The 25,758-nt window shown below is 42.3% G+C and overlaps 2 protein-coding genes across 4 annotated transcripts in view; one reads left to right on the top strand and one right to left on the bottom strand.

Annotated features, from left to right (window-relative positions):
• LOC129714648 (polypeptide N-acetylgalactosaminyltransferase 6-like) overlaps window positions 1–11,003 on the bottom strand; it is a 58,680-nt gene extending 47,677 nt beyond the window's left edge. For 2 of the 3 annotated variants that reach the window (XM_055664371.1, XM_055664369.1), the window contains exons 1-2: window positions 9,085–11,003; window positions 8,771–8,843 (exon numbers count right to left, since the gene is read on the bottom strand). The gene's annotated coding sequence lies outside the window, so the exon portion shown is untranslated. Of the gene's footprint in view, window positions 1–8,770 lie in introns of all 3 variants that reach the window. The other variant, XM_055664370.1, reaches the window with a different exon arrangement.
• The window catches only part of zgc:113184 (uncharacterized protein LOC553745 homolog), a 127,727-nt gene that overhangs the window by 82,968 nt on the left and 19,001 nt on the right, over window positions 1–25,758 (top strand). The window lies entirely within an intron of this gene.

The raw sequence follows: 25,758 nt of genomic DNA, 5'->3' as shown, positions 1-25,758 counted from the left end.
GAGTCACAATATCTCATTTTGCTGGCAGATGATGATTGGTTTCAATTCAAATGGGTTTGTCTCGGGGAAACTGACTTTAATACAGGGCACAAAGGGCAGTAGGAAATAACCCCATTTGGAATACTGTATCAACCCATGATTAGTCTTGCATCCAATTATAGAACGGGGACAAGTTTAAAGGGAGATGTTGCAATAGACTGTTGTGATTCAAGCCATAGTTCAGGAAAAAATGCAGAATCTTTCAAAAATAGAACCATGCTGTTTGCACACAAGATACTGTAGCTTGATGAGAAATATTCTGACCCATATACCTTGAAACCCAGGAGATTGTTGAGGCTATGGATTAATATCAGAAGCACATCTACAAGGGCAGTGTCTTTCCTCTGTTAGTTGCAAAATTCTATCACACTTTTTTAAACTTCTTCAATGACAAATTAGTTTATTAGAATGCTTTAATAACAGTACAAAGTCCTTATGTCGGTTCTGAAACTGTGGCAATTTAAATCATTCTGCAGCTACATTGGATTGAACTAACCTGGTATACATAAGCACACAAAGCTGACATTTCCAATTTGTTCAACTGATGTTCTTCAACTAATTGTTCGGTTTGCTTGTTCAGTAAAACAACAATTTCAGTGTTTAATCAAAAAATAATGCCACACCTGGACTTTAAATTTCTTACAACCACACCGGCCACAACTGACATTTTAACTTGCGAACCATTTTCTGTATTGCATTATTAATGGAAGGTGACGTTTTCTAACTGAAAATAAAGTTCCATTTCTCAGTAGAAGCACGACACCAAATGATACAGATTAAAGTGCCAAAATTAACATACAATGACCCAGAGTCACACAATCACAGAGGTGTACCAGTAGAGGCACTACAATCAGCCACAATTGAGGAGTGGAGAGGGGGAAAAAAACCCAATCCAAGCTGATTTTGTGCATCAGCATTCAATACTCCTGCACGGTTCGTATGTGCCCTCCTTAAATCACCTTTCCGATTCCTCCTCCTCCCCGAGCAACAATAATCAAAGCAGCAGATGAACCGGGAGAGGTGGAGACAAGTGCCGTTACACGTATAAAGCCTTCCAATGTCAATATTTTACCTTTGCATTTGGCTTTGAGATTTGGGGGACGCGAGGTAAAATAGTACAGAGGCTGTAAATATTCTGTTTAATCATCAGCTAGGGAGAGAGATGTTGTGGGCAAGGGAACTGGCAGGTGGGTGAAAATCAGTTGCAAAGATCCAAAATTAGTGGCAGCGGCTCAACACAGTGGCTCGGCCTTTCAAAATAAATTGATCCGAATAACTTGCAACACTACGTGCAGATCTGGTCGCCCAGCTATACTGGGCAAAGGATGTCATTAAGTTGGAAATGTTGCAGATGAAATTCACCAGGATATTGCCTTGGCTTGCAGGCTTGAGTTATAGGGAAACTTGGGAAAGGTTGGGACTTTTTCTTTACAATGTGGGCGGATGAGGGGTGAGCTTATTTAGGCGTACAAGATCATGAGGGGCACGGATAAAGTGAACACTCACAGTCTTATTTTCCCAGGGTAGAGGATTCTAAAACTAAAGGGCATCGGCTCAAGGTTTTCGGGATTTCGGGTCAATTTTTTCCACTCAGAGGGCAATCTGTATCTGGGATGAGCTGCCTAACGAAGCTATAGAAGCAGATACAATTACAACTTTTAAAAGACATTTGGACAGATAGATGGATAGGAGGGTTTAGAGGGCTGTGGACTGAATTCAAGTAAATAGAATTGGCGAAAAATGGCAACTTGATTGGCATAAACAAGGGCTGAAGGGCATGTTTCCATGCTGTACAGCGAATGATTTAATGACTAAATTGAAACCCATCCAAGATTGAATAACAGACACACCAGCAATGGAGGGGCTTTAGGCGTCAGAGAGAGCTGGTTCATGACATCAAACAACAATTAAAAGAGTAACATTTAAAAGTGGAAGGCGTGCACAGAAAGGTCTATACAGGACTCCAGAAGCAATAGTGCGGGGGCAGGAAGGGAGGCCAGTGCTGGTGACATCGTAACTGTGATCAAAAGCCAGTGGAATGAAATGAAGGCAATTTCATGGAAATAGACGTGGTTTTTCCAGTTCACAATAAAATTCGACTTCAAACTTAAATTGGAGGAACAGCTTGTGCATTTGCTGAACTGACATTGACTCATAAGTTAATCTTCCAACTGGAGGGAGATGATTGGATATTGGGTGTGGCATAACTGAATGTACTTTTGAAAAAAACTTCACATTCCAGTATATCCAGTATTGAAATCGAATTGAAGATTGAGAAGCAGAGTGTCCTGTTAGTTCTTGACGGTTTCAAATTAAAACTGCTGTGCTGTATTGCCGGTAAGCCCCATGGAACAGGTTCTACGGGTCTTACGCTGCATACTAGCTTCCTCTGGCTGGAGGTTCCTGGATACCTTTTCTGACAAGAAAGCAATTTAAAACTAGCAGTATGATTAGAGTACGTTTGCTCCACCATTTGAAGCTGCTGCTTGCAATATTAAAATTGTTTACTTTAATTTATCAGGTTTTAGAATTATTACCATCACAAGCTCAAGACATTTATATTACTGATGGATGCAGAGGATGTAAATCTCACTAAAACATTATCCTATTGCTTCCTCCTTGTGCAAATGACAATTATTCTCCCCAAGTGGCACAACTTAAGAAATGGCTAACTTAAAAAAGGAGCCAATGCCTGCAAATGCCAGGTACAGGCAGGCATAGGTAGGCGAAATATGTGGGAAGGAACTGCAGATTGCTGGTTTAAACCAGGGATAGACACAAACAGCCGGAGTAACTCAGGCAACATCTCGGGAGAGAAGGAATGGGAGACGTTTCGGGTCGAGACCCTTCTTCAGACCCGAAACGTCACCCATTCCTTCTCTCCAGAGATGCTGCCTGTCCCGCTGAGTTCCAGCTTTTTGTGTCTATCTTAGGCAATAGGTAGGCATCAATGAATTAACTTGGGGTGCTTCAGTGAAATATTCATTTCAACAACACATCAATTTACTTACAGTACATAAGTAGACTCACACTCAATTCTGACAAAGCCATTTGTTGTATTTATAATTATTAGGTGAGGAAAGAGGCATCCGCCTGGCACAAATTCAACTCAGCGCATGGAACACCTAGTGCAGGAAAAGAGAACTAATATTTGGATATGAACCTATTCTGAATATTTTACTCCAAGTCTAGACATAATCGGTTAGACAAGAGTAAAATATATAAGGGAAAATACAATAAATGATTAACTGTAATACTAAACGTATGACTGTTATTTATGTATTGTATTTTGATTATTAAATATTATCTGTGCATACTGTGCTTACAGGCCTGTAAACTGCAGCAAGTAAGAATTTCATTGTTCCGTTGTCGGTACATAGGACAATTAAACACTCTTTGCACTTGAACCTATACTGACCCTGCTTTCCGAGCGCGTTTCCATTTCTCAACATGAAGACCCTTCATTATATGCAAAATACTCATTAACTATTTCTTCATTGAACAAAGCTTTTGAATGACACAGAATTGGCTGCAATGTGCGTCTTTCGAGGAGACACACACAGTCATGTTTTGCTTAATACTGTTGGAGCAAAGTGGGTGTTAAATGAAGAATGAGATCATGATATGAATCTTGCAATCAAGTTGCCTCTCCATTACAACACAGCCACACAGCCATTTTGACTACACAATCCTCCACCCCCATGAGCAGTTGATGTTAATATTCCATTTTGTTTAATTTAAATTAACCTTTATATATTTAAGAATCATCACTGCTCCACCTTCAGCATAATGTAACATCAGCTAATTTTGGGTTGGTCAGGTGTCCTAACTGGTCATGTGTCCACTACAGGTAAGAGTTATGGTCAATTCTAAAATTTACCTCTGGCCAGTGGCTACATTATTTAGCAGGTGACAAGGTCCTATCACTTGCCTTCCAATTCAGTTATAGAACGATAGTCATACAGCACGGAAACAGGCCCTTCAGCCCAACTTGCCCATACCGACCAAGATGTCCCCTCTATGCTAGACCTACCTGCCAGTGTTTGGGCTATATCCCTCTAAACCATGTACCTGTCTATCCATAAAAGGAATCTATCCTTTACTCAGATGCTTCAAATGTGTGAAGACAGGACCAGTTGAACAATGAACACACATCTTTAAGTTCTAGTTGCCGTCGCCCATCACTTGATTTCTTTGTCACCTACTGGACCATCACTCAGCTTTCTTGTGTTTAAACAATGCTTAAAAAAATAAATATTGTGCGCAAGTTTGTTACCGGATAACACAAAAGCCTCATTGGGTGCAGGCACCCCGATTTGATTCGAGATACTATTTTGATACATTAATTATGGAATACAGTCACTCTCCATAATAACTTGAGAACAAGGAACTTTAATTAAATTCCCCTCTTTTTTTTCCACCCTGCCTTTATTGACCACCGAGTCTAATCTACATCGTTCTGCCCTGAGAATTCACTGTGGGGTTCCTGTATACATTGCATGACCTCAAAGTCTTTTCATCTGTTTTTTTTTTTTTTAACTGATGTGGGAATTTGATTGACATGGGAAACGTCATCCATCAGTTAACTTGTATAAACGGCCTCATGCTGTTACATTTTCAGCCTCCGAGATACGGACAGAAGACACAATGGGTATACTACTATGTTCTCTTGTAAGCAATTTACCAGGATCAGTGCCAATTGTCAACTCTGGCCAAGCAAACAATAAAAATGCACTAGTTACCAGTTTAAAAAGAGTAGCTGGTTTACAAAAAATGGTTGCCGTAGCGTTTGCAATATTCTGGTTATGCCAGTAGATGTTGAAGCTCCCTTGACGCTTTAAGGATCAGGCCCTTCGGCCCAACTTGCCCACGCCAACCAATATGTCCGACCTGCCTACATTAGTCCCACCTGCCTGCGTTTGGCCCATATGCCTCTAAACCCGTTATATTCATGTACCTGTCCAAATGTTTTTTTAAATGTTGTGATAGTAGCTGCCTCAACTACCTCCTCCAGCAGCCCGTTCCACATATTGCTACCACCCTTTGTGTTAAAAAAGTTGCCCCTCACCTATGTCTTCTAGTTCTCAATTCCCCAAATCTAGGGAAAGGTCTCCGTGCATTTACCATATCTATTCCGATCACAATCTTATACACCTCCACAAGATCACCCCTCATTCTCCTGCACACCAAGGAATAAAGAACTAGTCTGCTAAACCTCTCCCTGTAGGTCAAGCCCTTGAGTACTGGCAGCATCCTCGTAAATCTTCTATGCACCATTTCTGGGTAAAACAACATATTTCCTATAACAGGGCGACTAAAACTGTACACAATACTCTACATGTGGCCTCACCAGAGCCCCATGACTATAAGAGTTATTATACGTCCAGCAGGCAATTAGTTGCAATGATGCCTGATATTTGAAAGACATGCCAAGGCACTGGGAGATATTTATTCCAGGAATGAATAGCACGTCATAATTCATTGTCAATAAGATTGCATATTTCTGCACGAACCAATTGTAAACCAGAACCCACCTGCACAAAAAATGCAACTTAAAATTGGATGTTTCATTTTCTATGGAAAATCCACACGTTAGAAAATAGTAAACCACAAACTGCAAAACCACTGCCTCAACTCCAGTGACCTGGGTTCAATCTTGACCTCTGGTGCCGTCTGTGTGGAATTTGTACTTTCTCCATGACGGTGTGGGTTTTCCCCAGGTGCCTCCCAGTTTCCTCCCATATCCCTAAAATGTGTGTATTGTGCACAAGTTCATTGGCCACTGTAAATTTCCCGCTAGCGTGAATGTGAGCGGTAGAATCTGGGAAGAGTTTATGGAAATGCAAGGAGAATAAAATGTGTTGGTGCAGCATTCGTATAAAACTGGGTGATTGGTGGTTGGCACAGACTGTTTCCATGGTTTGTCCTTCTACTAATCTCATTTCAATTACCAACAATTACATGATTCATATTGACCGATTTCTGTCAATTTTCAACCTATACAAATAATTCTGGTATTCTATTTGCTAAGTGATCTCCCCTGAGTGCAGTTACCTTGTAGCCCCTCTATATTTCTGCTGACCACTTTTTAAACAACTCTTCTGCTTGGCAAGGTGAAGTTCTGGGGTCTATAGCATTTTCCATTCTGTTGATCCAGTACCTAAAGGCAAGTCAAGCACAACCAGTAGCCTGGAAACAGTCTCAAACAATACTTCAGCAGACCACCCTGCATTAATTAGAACAGGGGTCACACACGGCCCATTCACCAGCTACAGACCACACATACAAACACATCAAAACTCAAATCTATTGCCAAACCTCATCAAATTCGAGAGTTTCTGTCCTTGAGAAGCTGCATTGAAATTCCTAAACCCAATTGCAGCCACAGCCATATCTTCAAACAAGAATAGTGTGGTTTACCAAAAACAAATTAAACACTATTATTATTTAATTATAACATTGGGTTATGTGTACAAACACATGCACAACCTAGCAGTCAACCATGCACAAAAATATCTTTAGCTTTTAATTAAAGTGACAAGTAACTTTTTAATAGCTCTGCAAAGTGCCACCAGAATGATGAGCAAGTCGAGGATTAGGTCGCAATACTATTTAAACTTCATTTGCCGTTGTCCTCCTTTGCAAGGTACAGAAGATAAGAAACCAGATCGGCCCTCCAGGACAAATAGAAATTCTTTAGATCAAATGTGCAACTGGTAACAGTGAATAACATGTTGGAAAGTGATGATGAACACAATGTTTCACACATGGAGAACACAGATCTTGTTCTGCATACCCAAGATAATAACTGGCTGGACAACGATTTATATGGCATCAGCAAGTATTTAATTGTAACTACAACACACTAGTCATGGCCACACTGCACAATACTTTGTTGTTAGAAACAGCCAACCGTCAACTAATTTAAGATGATAACAACTTCTGGATTAGATGATTATTGGTTGAAGTCCACTTTAGGATTTCACCACACAGTTGAGATTGACACACCCAAGTTCGGGCTGTACTACCACAAGGATACCCTTCAAGTGGAGGCATTAGATGAGGTTTGGCCTTCTTGTTCAGACAGTTGAAACACTTTAAAAAGCTGTGCAGTTATCCTGGCCAACACTCCTTTAAACAAATGCCACTTTCTTGTTTATAATAATCAAGGATCGTGCATCGAAAACAAAAACTGACACCACGTTTGTCTGCATAATTCAGCATGTATTTGAGCACTATATACAAATGCATTCTTAGAACTTACCCCGAGATTTCAATTTTAAGTTATTATTTGCCAGTTTTGCCTCGCCTCAACACATTGTATGTAGCACTGAAATAGTTTCCCTTGTACTGCATCCATAAATTTCAATCATACATGCCCAGAAATACATTGTATATTTCAGATCACACAGTACATCCATCAAATTAAAGTTATGTTATGAGCATCAGATCATCTTTAACATGTTGAGTAATGATATTTTAAAATCTGAAATGTATCCTAACAGCAGCTATAACTACATATATTTGATTAAAATTCTTACTCCAGGAAACAAAATGACGGATTGTTTTCTGGGATCTCAGCCAAGTGGCATTTTTCAGGTGTGCCAAAACAGTGAGTATTGACAAGCCATTTACTCAACACACCTGATCCTGTTCACACCTCATGTGCACAAAAGATACGTTCTTGCAGTAGTCACGTGATATACAGCAGGAGAGGACAGTTCACCCCCTCCACCAACATCAGAATGCTCACTCCAGCAGATAGGCAACGTTGGAGAGATTGAGAGAAGATTGCTCTATCTGGCTCAGTTCCACAGTACCTAATACATGTATCAATTCAGCCATCAGAGGGTTGAAAAATATTTGCCTACTAAAATGTATCACTCCGTTCCGGTGCTGTACTATTCTATGTTCTATGCATTCTCTTAAATTTGGGGAATTTTGGAAACCCAGACCTTGAGACGGTGATACTTATCCATCAATGGTTTTAATTATCTCTTTCACAATTTATTCGGGGAACCTGGTTCTTTAACATGTTAAAGTAGTAATTATATTTTAGTGAATCTGTGGAATTCTCTGCCACAGAAGGTAGTTGAGGCCAGTTCATTGGCTATATTTAAGAGGGAGTTAGCCCTTGTGGCTAGAGGGATCATGGGGTATGGAGAGAAGGCAGGTACAGGATACGGAGTTGGATGATCAGCCACGATCATATTGAATGGCGGTGCAGGCTCGAAGGGCCGAATGGCCTCTACTCCTGCACCTATTTTCTATGTTTCTCTCACCCCTCGCTTCTCCCCAAAATAACTGAATCCAGGGATTTGTAACAAACTCTGCTGAATTGAAAGCCTCTCGACATCAAATTGTGATGGGTTTTTGTTTTTGTTTTGTTTTTTTAAACTTTCCTCCTCCCTACTTTTACTTCTCCGAAATCATCGCAACTAGTTTAACAAAACACTTTGGACATTAAATTATTCAAAGGGAGCAGCCATCTTAACCCTTTGCGAGCCTCAATTCCACACACCCAATACCAGACAAACATGCATACACTTCCCATTGTATAATGATGGTTTAATATCCACATGGATGGAGCAGTCATACATAAAACCATAGGAAACAAACTAAATGTATCGACAGCAGCCTCAACCCCATAACCTTTTGTCAAAGTCAGTTATTTTATGAAAGTTCCGGAAAATGTCACTCAGGAAACTTTCTGTTTAAAAAAAACACTTACCGAAAAGAGTGAACTGTAATCCGGCGCGGAAACCACAGAGATATTTTACGTCTAAATGCCAAATTTCTGCTTCCTTAAAATAAAATGTGAAAAGTTTCACAGTCAATAAATATTGATTCAGGCACAAGGCGATTTCTCCCGTCAGTTTCAATTCCGTTTCACGTTACTCTCGGTCAAAAGTTTTGCAACAAATAAGCGTCAAGTATTCGGTCCCATTAACTCAATGAGCCCATCAGGCATCAAAAAGCACCTTAAAGTTGTCTTTAACTGCAAAACGAGATTGCAAAATAGGACAAGGCAAGTTGGTGAAGTACCTTAGATCGAGCGGAAGGAAGGAACAGCAGCAAGTGTAGGAAGCAGAAACTTCAGACTGTCCTGGTCTTGGGGCCGTGTCAGGAACAATTCACCCGAGCCGCCGCTCTGCATTCAGTGAGTCGGGGAAGGGCGGCTCGCCAAAAAAAAACCCTGAACGTGATTTTGCAAAGTGATGGGGGAGGCAGCCGCGACTCGCTGTTAAAATGTAAAGAAAGAGAAGCACACAACTAGGCTGCAGAGTCTCCCACTGTTGCAGCAGGTGGAAAGCTACTCCAGGGATTCCACCGGGTCCTAGCGCCCCAATGCGCTTCATTTTCCATTTTCCCCAGAAGGCTGAACCGTCACGTTTTTAAAAATGTATTTTAAAATCCACAAATAAATTGTATTAAGCCAAATGTAGAACAATGAAAACAAATAACGTGGATAAAATAATAACATGTATTTGTGAATTGGGCGAATTCATCATTGGATAGTGGAGCTGCCAACATTGAGGGAAATGGTAAGAGTGAGATCTGTGATCAACAGAGGTGACTAATTTGGATTCAACTTGGATTCATTCCTAACTGTGCATTCACTTAATTTCTTTCAAGTATATCCGTTGCTGTCAGACAAAAGTCCCACAAATACCATTAATAACATCGTTTTGTTGATGAACGAAGAACATCAGGTGGGATAAGGATGCAAATCTCAAATATAAACAACAAAATGCTGGAACCACTTAACTGGTCAGACGAACGCTGCCTGATTTGTTGAGTCCTTTGCATATTCTGTTTTTATTTTAGATTTCCAGCATCTACAGTTTTTTTTCATATTTTCCAATGTTTCATGGGCAGTTGAAGGTTACTTGTGAGTTTTATCAATTGCAGATTGCTTTGTATTTGTTTTGCTTTGTCTTCGTTAGAAACTCCTGACTTTTAAACGTTCCACCAACTTAAAAATGCATTACCTACGTGTCTCTCATGACAGAGTCAGAGTGAATCATACCTGACGTGCACTACGATCGGGTGACTGCCAACGTTTCCTTACAGTTGTCGAGGCATATGGGTCTTTTACGATCGCTACAATTAAGATCAGTTCATCGACACAATGTTTTCACTCCCTGCCCTCTAAATCAAAAGCATGTAGTAATCTTCTACAGGTTCAGTAATGAGTTTGACACAACAAATTGCTAAATAGGAAAGGCATGTTTTAATATCATTTGTTTGGGAATTGCTTCTTGGAGTGCAGGAGGATGAGGGGTGATCTTATAGACTGGTATAAAATCATGAGGGGATTAGATAGCATGAATGCACGGAGTATTTAACCTCCTAGGTAGAGGAATCAAGAACCAGAGGACATAGCTTTAAGGTGAGGAGGGGGGAAATATTTAATAGGAACCTGAGTGACGACTTGGATGGTGGAATATGGAACCAGCTGCCAGAGGAGGTAGTTGACGCAGGTGCTATAACAGCATTTAAAAAACACTTGTACAGGGGCATAGATAGGAAAGGATTCGAGGAATATGGGCCAAACATGGGCCGGTGGTTTAGTGTAGATGGAGCATCTTGGTCAGCATGGGCAAATTGGGTCGAAGGGCCTGTTTCTGTGTTGTATGACCTGTGACTCTATGACCTGGAGACAGAAAATAAGTGAATGTTACAAGTAAAGTATAGTTTATGTCCGGGGTTTAAACATGCAGTCTGGACAATTTTATAAATAGTCTTTTCTCCCTAATGAGTATAGAACCTATTATTTTAGACCTTTAACTATTACATCCATCTCAAAATAGTAGCGATTTTTAAAGTGTGGCCACCCATGCAACGCAGAGAGCAACACAGCATTCAATTTACACAAAATATTGTCCAAAATAAAAATGACCAGATGACTGTAGAAATTATTGGGCAGGGCATCTGCAGGGACACAAATATGCTGTCCAGCCCAGGAATGAGTGTGGATCAAGGATGTGGTAAGCATTGCATAGTAAATGATATAATGTTTATGCCCACCTGATGCAGAAATTATATCAGACATGCAATTGCTGAGAAGGTTATTATCATGCCTCTATGTGATAACTACATTTTTGTCAAACAGCAGTGATGCAAACCATGCCATAGGGTCTAATTTCTATAATTGGCAGCACCGTGGTGCAGCAGTAGAGTTGCTGCCTTGCAAACGCCAGAGACCCAGGTTCGATCTTGACTACTGGTGCTGTCTGTATGGAGTTTGTACATTCTCACTGTGACTGCGTGGGCTTTCTCCAGGTGCTCCAGTCCCCCCCCCACACTCCAAATATATGCAGGTTTGTATGTTAATTGGCTTCTGTAAATTGTCACGAGTGTGTAGGATAGAATTAGTGTATGGGTGATTACTAGTCAGTGCGGACTCAGCGGGCCGAAGGGCCTGTTTCCATGCTATAACTATAAACTAAACTAAACTATCATGTGTTTTTGTAAAATAGGGACAGAAAATGCTAAAAACAGAATTAACATATCAGGCCAGTAATTTTTCATAATTCAGAGGATTATGTGTTGTATGCGACGGCTGATGGGGTGGAAGGTCAGGACAAGGGGGACTCTGTCTCTGTTGCGACTTGGAGGGGGAGCAAGGGCGGAACTGCGGGGTAACGAGGAGACACGGGTGAGGGCCTCATCTATGATGGGAGAGGGGAACCCCCGTTCCCTAAAGAATTAGAACATCTTGGATGTCCTAGTATGGAATACCTCATCTTGGGTGCAGATGCGGCGTAGATGGAGGAATTGGAAGTAGAGGATAGAGTCTTTGCAGGAAGCAGGGTGGGAAGAAGTGTCGTCGAGATAGTTGTGGGAGCCGGTGGGTTTGTAGTAGACGTCAGTCAATGGTCTATTTCCTGGGATGGAGACTGTGAGGTCAAGATAGGGGAGGGAGGTGTCGGAGATGGTCCAAGTAAATATTTAGCTTGGGCAGCTTACAGCCCAGTGGTACAAATATTGATTTCCCTCACTTCAGTCTCTCTCTATTCCTCCCCCACTAGCTTCTCATTTTCACCCTGCAAACAGCTAACAATGGCCCGTTTATTTTATCATCGTTACTTTTTTGCATATCTTTCATTTATTGTTTATTTATCTCTCCACATCATCGTCTATATCTCTCATTTCCCTTCTCCCTAACCAGTCTGAAGAAGGGTCTCGACCCGAAACGTCACCCGTTCCTTTTCTCCAGAGATGCTGCCTGTCCCGCTGAGTTACTTGAGCTCTTTGTGTCTACCTTTGTTTTAAACCAGCATCTGCAGTTCCTTCTTATAAATGGCGTTATAGAGCCCCACGCCACAGGAACAGGCCTTTGGGTCCATAACAACTGCTGTACTTATCTAAACGAGATTGTTATTCTGTATAAAATCCCTCCCACATTTATCTACATGACAAATTTGGAAAAGAATTGGGGCTGTTCTTGCATAGAGAAGATGGGTTATTCAGCAAGTGAGTTAAAGGTTACCAGGCGATGGCACAGATAATAGTTTAAAGGGTCTGGAACAAGCTGGCACATTTATAACTTTAAATAATTTAGCGCAGACAGTAAACTTTTACATACCGAAGATCCAGAGGATGTGGAATGCATTGTCAGATGTTGTGACAGGCAATAAACACATTGTGATTAAAAATAAGTGGGATAAAAGAGATAAGGGAACAAAGTGGGTACATGGGATTTGGATTACTGCATGTACAGGGGATAAATACAGATGTGAAATAAATGGTCTGTCTCAATATTGCAATGTCTATGTGATGGTCATTTCACACTGTACTCTAATTTCACTCTAAATTAAGTGCTAACTCTGGGAGTTGTAATGAGCTGGTATAGAAGTGCATACCTTGTGTAAATACAGTTTGTTGTGACAGTTTATACTTGCAAATCTCATTGATTCTCAGCACTAGTTTGAATGTGTATCTCAGGGTGTTACTGTCCAAGGTAGGACAAGACATGTTGATGTCCAAATACCTCATGGACTGATGTTCGAGCACTAGTCTTGTTGCTCTCTGTAGTAGAATGCAAACTTCAGTGGACCTTTTGGGAAGAACTGGGTAAAAATGAGGGCAAGCAGTTTTTTTTGTTGCTATAATCAGCTTGGAAACAGGTGTCTCCACTACCTCTGCAGTATTATACACAAAATTGTTGTCCTGTGACGTGGACATGTCACACCCAGTGGAAGGGTTTGCAAGATATTGAGCTGCACCTATCAATAATTGCAATAGTCACCTTTTCCAGTGAAACCAACTGAGTCAATAAAGCAGCCAGTATTAATGCAAGTCAGCCAGCATGTTCAGGGTTCACAGTGATTTGCCACATGTTGTGAATCTCTAGAAGGGGCCATTCTTTGGAAAGTGAACCAAATGTCACACACGTGACCAGATGCCATCACATAAAGTAATACATTAAAACATTCCTGTAAGAGATTAATCTTATTCATTGCTATTTTCCTACCTACAGAACTATAATGCATGTCTGCTAAAGATATGAACATTCCAGTTTTTTTTTAAATTCACAGAGTTTGTAAGATAAAACAGTTAGGGGGGAAAAAGTGCGTCCGTGTGAGGTCACACACGTGACCAGTCATATTTGACCTCTGACCCGAAACAAACATTGTCAGCATGACATAAAAATGTCACTTGATAAACTTTGAAAAAATATATGAATCATATTTACAGCACACCAAACCATATACCTGTAATGCTTTCAGAATTAGAAGAGATGCATTGTTGAAACATATAAGATTGTTAAGGGTTTGGACATGCTAGAGGCAGGAAACATGTTCCCGACGTTGGGGGAGTCCAGAACCAGGAGCCACAGTTTAAGAATAAGAAGTAAGCCATTTGGAATGGAGACGAGGAAACACTTTTTCTCACAGAGAGTGGTGAGTCTGTGGAATTCTCTGCCTCAGAGGGCGGTGGAGGCCGGTTCTCTGGATACTTTCAAGAGAGAGCTAGATAGGGCTCTTAAAAATAGCGGAGTCAGGGGTATGGGGAAAAGGCAGGAACGGGGTACTGATTGTGGATGATCAGCCATGATCACATTGAATGGTGGGCCGAATGGCCTACTCCTGCACCTATTCCACAATTTTTCATATTTTGGTCTCACACGTGACTAAGAATGGGCCAGAGCCCTACCCAGCTCTTTTATTTATCATCATATCCTTAGCTTTCTGGTTACATGTAAACACTAGCCACAAGGAACTGCTGATGCTGGTTTACAAAAAAAGACTGCTTGCTGTGACAGTTTTGTTGATTCTCAGCACCAGTTTGGTAACTCAGTGGGTCCCGCTGAGTTACTCCAGCATTTTGTGTCTTTTTTTAAATGCGGAAGCACTTCCTAGTTCCTCTCTTCATGGCTTATAAAGTTGAGACTTTTGATTTAAATCAAAAAGCCTCAATGGATTTAAAGGCTTAAATCCCTTAAAGTTAAGTTGAAGCTCGTAATTAATCATATAAGTACTCTCTTAATAGTCATCTTAATACGTGACAATCAATTTTTCCAATTCATAAGCATAATTGAAATGATTGAGTTTCATCTCAGCAAGAATTGTTGCAGTTTTAAAATTTTGTTTTTGACTTTTTGTTTTTAGTTTCCTCTCTGTCCCAATACCATCGTTCTCTTACTCAATGTATCCTTATTTTCTCTCCATATTTTTCTTTCTCTTTCTGATTTGTCTCTGATTCACTCACTTTCGCCATCATTTCCTATATTCCTTTGTCAATCCTTAAATCTCATTAGTCGAGGATATAGATAGTTGGCTCTATCATTCACTAAAGCCTCAGTTGCCTCAATGGTCCAGAAGTCTGCATTTCCAAAAAAAGGCGCAGTCAAATAATATTTCAGCTAAAGAATGAAGGAACAAGTCTAATGGTTCTGATCGTGAGATGTAGACACAAGGAATTGCAAATGCTAGTTTACAAAAAAGACACAAAGTGCTGGAGTAACTCAGCGGGTCAGGCAGCATCTCTGGAAAATACGCAGAAACCCCCTTCACCTGTACCTACCATGTTTTGTCCTGCCCTTCCTTTCTCCAGCTTTCTCCCCCCCCAACCCCCCCTCCACAATCAGTCTGAAGAAATGTCCTGACACGAAACTACAGATATCCATGTTCTCCATAGATGCTGCCTTAACCTGCTGAGTTATTCCAGCACATTGTATCTGATCATGAGATGCTCCAGTAACATTAGGTCCAATGTGCTCCTGGGTGATTTACTGCAAAATAAATAAACACTGTATTATAAGCAGCTTAAACATTAAGAAATAAACATTTCAATCTGTTATCGTGGGTTTTTTTTTTTTAATCAAATACTCTTCTATTTATTTCATTGGCTTTCAATCTGTTGTACTGTTTTTGCCAATGAAATGCTTCTGTTGGCAATGACAATATTGCAAGTGCATCTTGTGAAATCACTTACCTGGCTCCTGGAATGTGGCTTTTCACGTGTTACATACAAGGTTATATTAAAAGTTAACACCCAAGACATTAGGACATAAACAGGCCTTGAATTTCTGACATTTCTCAATTTAATCTTGAGCTCCACTTAGTGTTTGTAGTACCAAGTACCAACCATATGGACTGTATTACTATTCAGCACTGATAGAACCATTGTTAAGAATAATGAAATGTAGACAATTCTCCCTCCACCAGAACTTCATTTTCATTGCACTGGCACTGATTAATGTGTTATAAAAGTATATTGTGTCCTATTTTAAAACACTGTTTTATGCCAACAGCTTAAAATCAAAAGTGACCCAATAGGGCAGTATAGTGAGCTGAACATAGTCCTTTCATCTGGAGCCCAAACCCAATGCAGACAGTGGAGGTAGAATTATCTTCTGTCCAGGGATGTGTACAAAGGAGTCTAGCATGAGGTAGCAGTATCACCATGCCAAAATAATTAAGCAGTTTTAGGTCATGTGCATATGTGTACTTAACGAGCCCCTCCAAAAGTGGTTAAATTAAAGTTTCTGCACACATCTCTGCTTCTACCTGCTGTCTGCAACAATCCATATGAAGTGACTATGCATATCAACCCATTTTGCAATGGGTTTGAGCTTCATAGTAAAATAGATCGAATGAGGCCCAACCTTGGATGTGGCTCTTCGATAAGTATAAGTGTAGCTAATGATGAAATCACAAACCGGGTCGATTGAATGTTACTTGAATGGTGACGGCTTCAGTGGCACTACTTGATTAGATTGGCAACTTCGTCTCTCCTCAGGGATTTGTATTTCCATACATCTTTCTGACAAAAAGACACAAAGTGATGCAGTAACTCAGCAGGTCAGGCAGCATCTCTGGAGAACATGGATAGGTGACATTGAAAGTTGGTGCCCTTCTTCAATCTGAAGAGCTTGAAACATCACCTGTCCATGTTCTCCAGAGATGCCGCCTGACCCGCTGAGTTCCACTTGCACCTGCAGTTCCTTGTGTCTACATTTTTCTGCTGTGCGTGTTGGACTAAGTCAGCTTGCAAATAATAAAGGGAAATGAGCTGCCAGTCCTGCATGAGCCAGAAGGGATTACTCACTGAGGGAGAGTGTTATGTTTCTCATTATATTCAGTTAACCAATTTAGTTTTGCATATACCTTTCCATCAGCAGTGTGAAAATCAAAATGCAAAAATCTTGGAGCTCCTGGTAGTAAATTTACATATGATCAGGTCATCAACCTTGGTTTGCAAAATCATGGCTAAAAATTAGATTGCGAAGCCCTTTCAACGTAATGAATGTAAGCATTTTGAAAAGGAGTACTCTATCCTCACAATGAATTGTAGCAAATTAAGGATGAAATTGTGACATTCCCAGCTAGAAATAACTTGTCTCCCCACCAAAAGTTTTCATCGTTAAATCATTGCTCAGGATGAATGTTGTGCACCTGGAATACTCAAGTGGGAAAGGATGGGTGCTTGGAAAAAGTGAGTGTGGTGTTCTAACCCGAGGGACAAGAAACAACTGGGGAGCTCAAGTTCCTCAGCTGTTGCACTGATGTGGTAATGATGATAATTTCATACTGCAGGTGACTTGATACCTTATTCCCACCGCCCCACCTTCCAAATTCATCAGTGCCTTTACATATCCAGATCTAGCAGAATGGCAGCCATTGTTCCAGCTTGCACGGACATGCAAATTAGTAGCCAGAGTAGGTCACTCAACCACAGAATCATAGAGCTGAACAACATGAAAACAGGTATAGCATTGTCATTGCTGCCCAGGTTGGCTTACTGGGCTGGTCCCCTCTAAACCTTTCCTATCCATATATCTGTCCAAATGTCTTTAAAAGTCATCATTGTATCTATTTTTACCACATCTTCTCCCAGCTCATTCAAGATATGGACTACCCTCTGAGTGAAAATGTTGCCTCCAAAGTCCCACTTAAATCTCTCCCCTCTCACCTTAAACTATGCCCTTTAGAATCCTCTACCGTGGGAAAAGGACTGTGAGCATTCACTTTATCCATGCCAAAGCTGCTCCGCCAGTTCTAAACCAGTTCGAAACCATAGCATGGTTTAGAAGCTTGTTAAAGATCCATACATCCTCCCCAATCTTATTTGTTACAGAGAGACACTTTCTCTATTTACTGCATTGGGTGCCTTGTGGTCTCTTGAAGTGAGATTGTTGATCTACATAAATCAATACAACATTTATAGCACCTTGCAAAAAAAATAAAATCGCCCCATCATATCCACTCTTGAAGAAAGATAATTGACCTGAAATGGAATCGGTTTCTCTCTCCACAGTCTGATCTGTTGGGAGTTTCCAAAGTTTTTCTTTTTTTTTTTAAACGCGCTGTTTCCACTCCTGCTTAAACCTCGCGTCAGCAAACATTCAAACTATATTGCTTTAACTAAAAAGAAAAAAAGCTGGGTTAATTGATCACAGGACGGTAAAAGACTTTCAGTTTTCAGTGACTGGGTTAAGGTCCAGTTCAAAGGCAGGGCCCACATGCCTTCTGTGAACCATTATGTTCCATTCCAGAGTTTCTCTGTTGCTTTTGCCTTTCTCCTGCAATTGGTTCCCGCCTCTTCTGAAGCTGTAGAGTCTTGCAGAGGATCAGGTCCAGATTATCCCAGCCCCTGGCATCTTCCTCAGTGATCCATTCCCCAGCATAAATATTCCTGCAGGCCATGAGCACAAACTCGTCAGGTCCCCTCTCCACTTCACGTGTTCACAAAGACAGGCCATTCAGCCCGACTGCTCCTTGCTATCATTTATGCTCCATGCAAGCTTCCTCTTCACCTCACTTTATCTAATTATTTCTTCATTACGTGTTTAAGTTTCTTTAAATTAATATTGTTGTGTTTAATGTTTCGGATCAGGACCCTTCTTCAAACTGATCAGTCTGAAGAAGGGTTCCAACCCGAAACGTCACCTGTTCATGTTCTCCAGAGATGCTACCTGACTTGTTGAGTTACTCCAGCACTTTGTGAACCAACATCTGCAGTTCCTTACATCTCTCATTGTTTTAGTTAGCATTTGAAATGTTATATGCAATTAGGATTAGCCTTCAAATGTTTCAACAGATGATATAAAGTAGCATGCCTTTAACAAAAGAATTAAAAATGCTGGAAATCTAAAACAATGGCATAACATGGTAGATAAAGCAGCTCGGTCAGTATTTGAGGGAGAGAGATATTCATGGTCATGCATCTGTACGAGCAACAGGTCAAATTTGAATCTTTTCAGATGCTGATTGATTTGCGGCATTGCTTTACGAGCATTTTCTGTTTTTAGTTTGTGTTTAATCATTCAGTACACAGCTAGATCACTGATCACCAAACACAAGTGGGATAATTTTATACGCAACCCGTGCACAGAGGAAATCATCAGTCTGGGTAGTCACCTCATTTCTATTGTTCAGCAGTTCATCCATGAAGGTTTTATACTTAACATGATTAATAAACAATGCAGATACATGGGACACTATTAATTCAATACTGTAATTAATATGAATTAGTGTCATTCCAGAACCAGTGTCTTGTTACAGACTGTTTCAATTTGATGCAGATGTAATCCTTTGGATAATTAATGAATCATTAACATAGCAGTCAACACAGGGAACTTTCTATGTAGCTTGTTCCAGGATTCAGACATAAGGACCTCTCTTCCGGGAATTTTTTTCTTGCTTTTTTTGCCTTCTGTAAAGTGCCTTGGGGTATACATGCACATTAGTGCAAAGTAAATGCAAGTTGTTCACGCTGTTTTGCAAACAAATATAATCACGCCATTTTTGGCTCTTGAAGGACAAATGTTCAATTTCCATGATTGCCACCTCCTCCACTAATGGTCCCATGCCAGTATCAACTCTAATTCTGCTCATTCCGTTAGACTTTCCTTCCGTTGTTTCCTGAATACGCTGACTGACGCGAGGGTCCAGTTCAATGCATGCCCCACAGCCGCCAGCAATTTACACACACGGCCACTCTTCAAGTGTGGCGTAAACCGACAAGGAGGAGAAACCCAACCTGTCTGCACTCAATGTCCACACACGGGGATCACTCAGTCGTGGTCGTGACTGCCACTCTGCCTGATCTTTATAATCACCTTCCTTGCTGCCTACAATGTAAACAACTAACTCACCACGGATTGGACAGGTTTAGAGGGATATGGGCCAAATGCTTGCAGGTGGGACTAGTGTAAGATGGAGCTTGTTGGTAGGAGTGGGCAAGTTGGGCCGAAGGGCCTGTTTCCACACTGTGTGATTCTGTGACCACAGACTATGGATGGAACTTGGGAGTTTTTACTCTATACACGGGGGGCAAGTCTCACAAATGATGGTTTTATTTGTGAGACATTTCATTGTTGTCTTAATGTGATTAAGCTATAAATGTTTTTGTACATCTCAACCAGTGGGGAAAAGTAGATTGATGGTTAATTTTAATCGGTGGCTTATAAATTATAAGATAGCAGTGTAACATGATCAGATCTTGATGAGTTTAAACATTCTCAGTTACTTTACCTGCGAAAAATCAATTTCAAGATGACTTCCTGTCTTTGTACACTTCCATTTTGGCCAAAAGACTTTTTCCCAACAGTTGGTTTCTCATGTTGTTTAATTTTATGTCATGCAAAGTGACACTTTCTTTTATCCAGCAGTTTAATTAACCCAATTTACTGCAGACTAAAACGCGAACTCCTCCTTTCTTACATTTACGGCAGTGTGATAAGATGACTCTTAGTAAATTGACAGTTGTGGTAACAAGGGCAGCTGAAAGCACTTTACTGTAAGGCAACAAAGCATAAATCACGTCAGAGATAGCATTTTTCCATCAAAGTAGCAATAAAGTATTCTTCTGTCACATTTTTTACAATGTGCATATCTTTGATCTGACAACAGTTCATTTGTAGTTAAAAGAAAAATATCAATAATCAAGGACTGTAAGATATTCCATCAACTGAGGCAAAATGAATTTGTAATCCATTGTCTATTATGATCTTTGTTCCCATAGTCACATTTATACCATGCAGGCTAACGAAAAGTAACAACTTGCATTTATATAGCTCCATGTTGAATGTCGCTTGGCGCTTCATGGGGAACTTATTAAGTTCCTTATTAAGTTAGGATTTGGCGCCTAGTAATAAAAAGATTGGTTTTAAGTCTGAAGAAGGGTCTCGACCCGAAATGTCACCCATTCCTTCTCTCCATAGATGCTGCCTGTCTCGCTGAGTTTCTCTAGCATTTTGTGTCTATCTTAGGTTAAATGAAAAGAGAAGGGATCAGATATTTGGGGAGGGAATTTCAGAGCTCGGGGCCCAGACAGCTGATGTGTGCACGCCTATGGAGGACTAATGGTTATTAAGGATGTACAAGAAGCCAGAATTGAAGAAGTACTGGGAGGCATTGTGAAGATATTTGTGGCTGGCCACATATTGCTGTTTTAAATCTACAAAGTCCCACTTTTTTCTGGTGACTTCGCACTTCTGCAGGAAATACACTTCAAGTATCGAGAGATCTTTTGACATCCACCTGAACCGCTGAAAGGGAATTAGGTTCAATCTCTGAGAGATGGCTTATTTGAAAAGGATAGATAGAAGAATGCATCCTTGCAGTGACGGAAATCGCTATCAGAATATGGAGGGACACAATTTCTTGGCATCCGCGCGCGCATATGAGGCTTCAAAGGCTTCTGCCGTGGGCCCTGTGAACAGTAATTGCAGCTCAATCCAGCGCTAAATGCAGTTCAACTCTGCCTGTCTCGCCAGGTTAACCTACAGCCCTGCCTGGACTGACGGACTACCAGTCCGGAGCCGTGGAGCTAGCGCTGCTTCTCCGCACTGGCTGTAAACCTGGGCCATATTTCCCTTAAGTCCAGGCAGGGCTGTAGGTTAACCCGGCGGGAGAGGCAGAGTTGAGCTGGGTTTAGCGCTGCTTCTCTGCGCTGGCTGTGGGCCTGGGGGCACCACGCCTGTCTGACTCCCGACGTCTCTGGCCACCCCCGGGCGTGGTGGGGGGGGGGGACACTCGGGTGGGGACGGGGATGGTCCAGTGGTGGTTCGGCAGCAATTGCAGCGCCAGAGAGCCGGCCGGGATCGATCCGGGCTGCGGATGAGGCACAGGTCTGTGTCCAGTGCTGCCATTGTGACCCTATGACCTGGGCACGACTCCCTCCTCCAATCACCGCACTATATCCTCAGTCCCACCCCCCTCCTTCTGCCTCTGACCAACCCCTCCCTCCTCCAATCATCGCAGTGAATCACCATGTCCCGCCCCCATTGCCTGCTGACCAACGTCTCGTCCAATCGGCGCCCTCGATCACACCCCCCCCCCCCCCCCCCCCCCCCCCCCCCCCAGTCCCGCAGAAAGCAGAGATTTCACTGGCTTTTAAAATCTGGATTACAAAAAATGGGGTGGATCATCCCCCACCTCTCAAAACAGAGGGGGGACTTGTCCCCCATGCCTCCCCCGGGATTTCCGCCACTGCATCCTTGTATGTCACACCATTAACACACCTGCAACAGTTACTTTTACTCGCTCCACATTCGATAAATATTTTCACGGGAAGAATAGTTTTGAAGTGATAATTTGCACACAATACATCAATGTGTGACCCCATCAACTCATGGAAGCAAGTGTAGAAAGGCAAGATGGTCTCTCAGCAAGCAGTAGCCAGATTGAAAGCAATCAGCCATGTTTCATAAGTTATTTAAAACACATTGGATGAGAAATTCAAGAACAACTTAATGGGTCACAGGAGCGGCGTTCCAACGACTGTTTCAGTTGTGAGCTTGCCATTGCAAATTTCAGTCTATGACCAGAGGTCTATGGGGAGAGAGAGAGAGGGAGAGGGAGGGAGAAGGAGAAGGAGAGGGCATGGTTTGAGAAGAGCTGGCCATATGCTGAGAATCAGGGTTAGCTGTCAGCTTGGCGATGAGGTAATTACCAGGTAGTTGGGGAAAAGTGTCATCATGAACAAAGGTGGAGGATTGGGCCTTGGCTGATTTTGAAAGGGGTTGGAGCAGAATATGTTCATGGGCCTTTTGGCTAAATGGAGTTGAAGGATGTAGTTGGGAGGGACATCAGAGGGTTGGGCCAAGGTTTGTAAGCATCTTGTCCATGTTCAATGAATTAGGTCAGAGATGAATGGGTTAAATGGGAGATCAGTGGTTTGGTAGTTACACAGTCTGTGTCACGCAGGGGGCGAGTCAAAAGATCAGAAGTCAACATGGGACATACGGTGGTTAGGTCCCAGTTTCTTAGAGTGCTGCGAAGACCTAGATATCCCGGGAGTGTCCAGCAAAACTCACTCCAGGGACAGCTTTGCTCTCATTTATCCACAAGGCTCCAAAAAGTACATTGCATGTCGAAGCCAAAAGGTCTTTGAAAAATGTGTGGGTGTAATTGGAGAAAAGAATTGCAGATGCTGGAATCCAAAACAAAAACAACATGCTGGAGGAGCTCAGCAGGTCCGGCAGTTATATCTTCAATCAGTTCTTCTTCCAGCATTTTCTGTTTTTCTTGAAGGTATAACATTAAAAATCTGTGTACCTCCTTGTTGAGAACGAATCTGGGCTTCTTCCAGTAGATTGCATTATGAGGAAAAGCCTTTTGAATGAAGTGTGGGTAGCTGCCTGGATTAGGTATAAGAATTGTAACCTTCCATTAAGTCTGCATATCACTCTATCTATATTATCTATCTATCTTTAAAACTCTGTGCCTGACAACTGGCTGCCTTTCTGCCTTTTGATTCGTGCCCAATACTCGCAGATGTCCAATCGGAACGGCCGATGCTCGCAGATGTCCAATTGCGTCCTCAGCCCCCTATTGTACTCCCTGTACACACATGACTGTGTGGCTAGGTTCAGCTCCCACTCAATAATTAAGTTTGCTGATGACACTGTGGTTGTGGGCCTGATCTCAGACAACGACGAGAAGGCCTACCGGGAGGAGGTGGCTGATCTAGCACTCTGGTGCCAGTATAACACCCTCCTCTTGGACATCAAAAAAACGAAGGAGCTGATCATGGACTTTAGGAGGGCACATCATCTGAGGACGTACACTCCATTGAGGATAAATGGGGATCCTGTGGATAGGGTGAACTGTTTTAAATATCTGGGAGTCCACATCTCCGAGGATATGACATGGGCATCACACGCCTCAGCATTCGTGAGTAAGGCAAGGCAGCGCCTTTACCACCTCAGGCAATTGAGGAAATTCAGAATGTCTCCGAGGATCCTCCAGTGCTTCTACACAGCGGTGGTGGAAAGCATCTTGTCCGGGAACATTAACATCTGGTTTGGGAATTGCTCTGCCAAGGACAAGAAGGCTCTGCAGAGAGTAGTGCGTTCGGCCGAACGCACTATGGGAACTTCACTCGCCCCCCTGCAGGAACTATACAACAGGAGGTGCAACTCCAGAGCAAATAAAATCATGGGAGACCCCTTCCACCCCTGCAACGGACTGTTCCAGCTGCTACGGTCAGGCAAACGCTTCCGTTGCCATGCGGTGAGAATGGAGAGGTTGAGAAGGAGTTTCTTCCCAGAGGCAATTCGGACTGTAAACGCCTATCTCACCAGGGACTAACTCTACTGAACGTTTTTCCTTCCATTATTTATTATGTAAAAGAATATGTGTGTTATGATTGTGTTTACAATTTGTTTGGTTGTTTTGTTGTTTGTCTTTTGCACAAAAGTCCGCGAGCATTGCCACTTTCATTTCACTGCACATCTCGTATGTGTATGTGACAAATAAACTTGACTTGACTTGACTTGGAATGGCCGATGCTCGCAGATGTCCAATCGGAATGGATACTTTTACTTTCTTCCTTTGATTCACTGCCACGCCGAATCCAGACGCTCAACCTCCCAGGTCTTTTCCATTTCGGTGGAGATTTCGCTTTTCTTTCTAAGTATCCGCTCCTCATTACATTTCGTCGCCTTTAAGTACACGTTTTTAATCAAATCCTTCTCCCCCCCCCACTCACTCAATTTGTCGCCTCCTGCTGGCCAGCGACCATAACGGCTGCTGGTGCCCGCATTTCAACCTCAAGAGACGCCATTTAATTCGGCCTTTCAAGAACGGCTTCAGTTCGAGGGCCACGTCTCCCGTGGGGGCTGCGGGTAGGGAACGGCTACGGGTAGGGAACGGCTGCGTTGGGGGAGCAGACCCAACGGGTCTGCCATTGGTCTAGTATATTACTAAAACTCTGTTCTTGACCGGTTTTGGCGATCTGTGCTGCGATTTCCGAGAGAATGCCGCCACCTACGGCCGTCATTTTTGGCCACCTCGCTCAGAGCCCCCCTCCGCCTTATGTGTGCCGAGGATTTTTCCCGTCGATGAAATATGACAGAGATATTAATGTTTTTACAAAATTCCCCATTCTCTCTGCTGCCCCCGCTGGAGGCAGGGAAGGGACTATAAAACCAGGAAGTGGTGTGCCTCAATTAGTCTCTGCAAGCTGGAGCTCTGTCAATTAGTCTCTGTCACTCTGAGCTCTGAATGACTGAACAAATGTCTACAGCATTGTGAGTACCCTTGATTTGGTTTGAAAATGAAAATATAGTTAGTTTGAAGTAAAAAACACTGCCTGCAAATGGTTGTTTGGGTTGAATTAAAAAGGCTCTCTCTCTCTCTCTCTCTCCCTCTCCCTCTCCCCCTCCCTCTCCCCCTCTCCCTCTCCCTCCCTCCCCCTCCCCTCCCCCTCCCCCCCCCCCCCCTCCCCCTCCCCCCCCCCCCCCCCCCCCCCCCCCTCCCCCTCTAGATGTGACAGCAAGTTGGGGGCTATGCGTCAGTAGATAGGGTTGTTATGGGGTAAAAGGAGCAAATTACTAATATTAATATAATATCAAGGGGGGTAATTAGCGTGAGTGCGGGGGGGGGGGATAGTTAGTGTGTGACGCTGCATGCCGCCTCCCCCCCCCCCCACAACCGCACGTTGGGGGAACAGACCCAACGGGTCTGCACTTGGTCTAGTTGAATCATATTTCCTTGGTACATCATGAGATATTTGGATTTATTTTCCACCTCCCCTCCCTATCTGTAACCGTTGCACCACATCTAAATTGCAGAGAGCAAACCCCTCCCTCCATTATTGAGCACCACTCAGGAACTAGTTGGGTGGATAGATCCATGCAACAGGGAATCAAGCCCTTCTGCCCACCAAGTCCGTGCCGACCATCACAGTCATTTATACCCATTTACACGAATCTTACTTTATTCTCTTCACATAGCCATTCAATACTAATGGGGTAAC

The sequence above is a fragment of the Leucoraja erinacea genome, chromosome 40, assembly GCF_028641065.1.
Source record: "Leucoraja erinacea ecotype New England chromosome 40, Leri_hhj_1, whole genome shotgun sequence".
In the NCBI taxonomy this organism is placed as follows: domain Eukaryota; kingdom Metazoa; phylum Chordata; class Chondrichthyes; order Rajiformes; family Rajidae; genus Leucoraja; species Leucoraja erinaceus.
The sequence above is the reverse complement of the archived record's forward strand: the minus strand, read 5'-3'. Positions and strand labels throughout refer to the sequence as shown.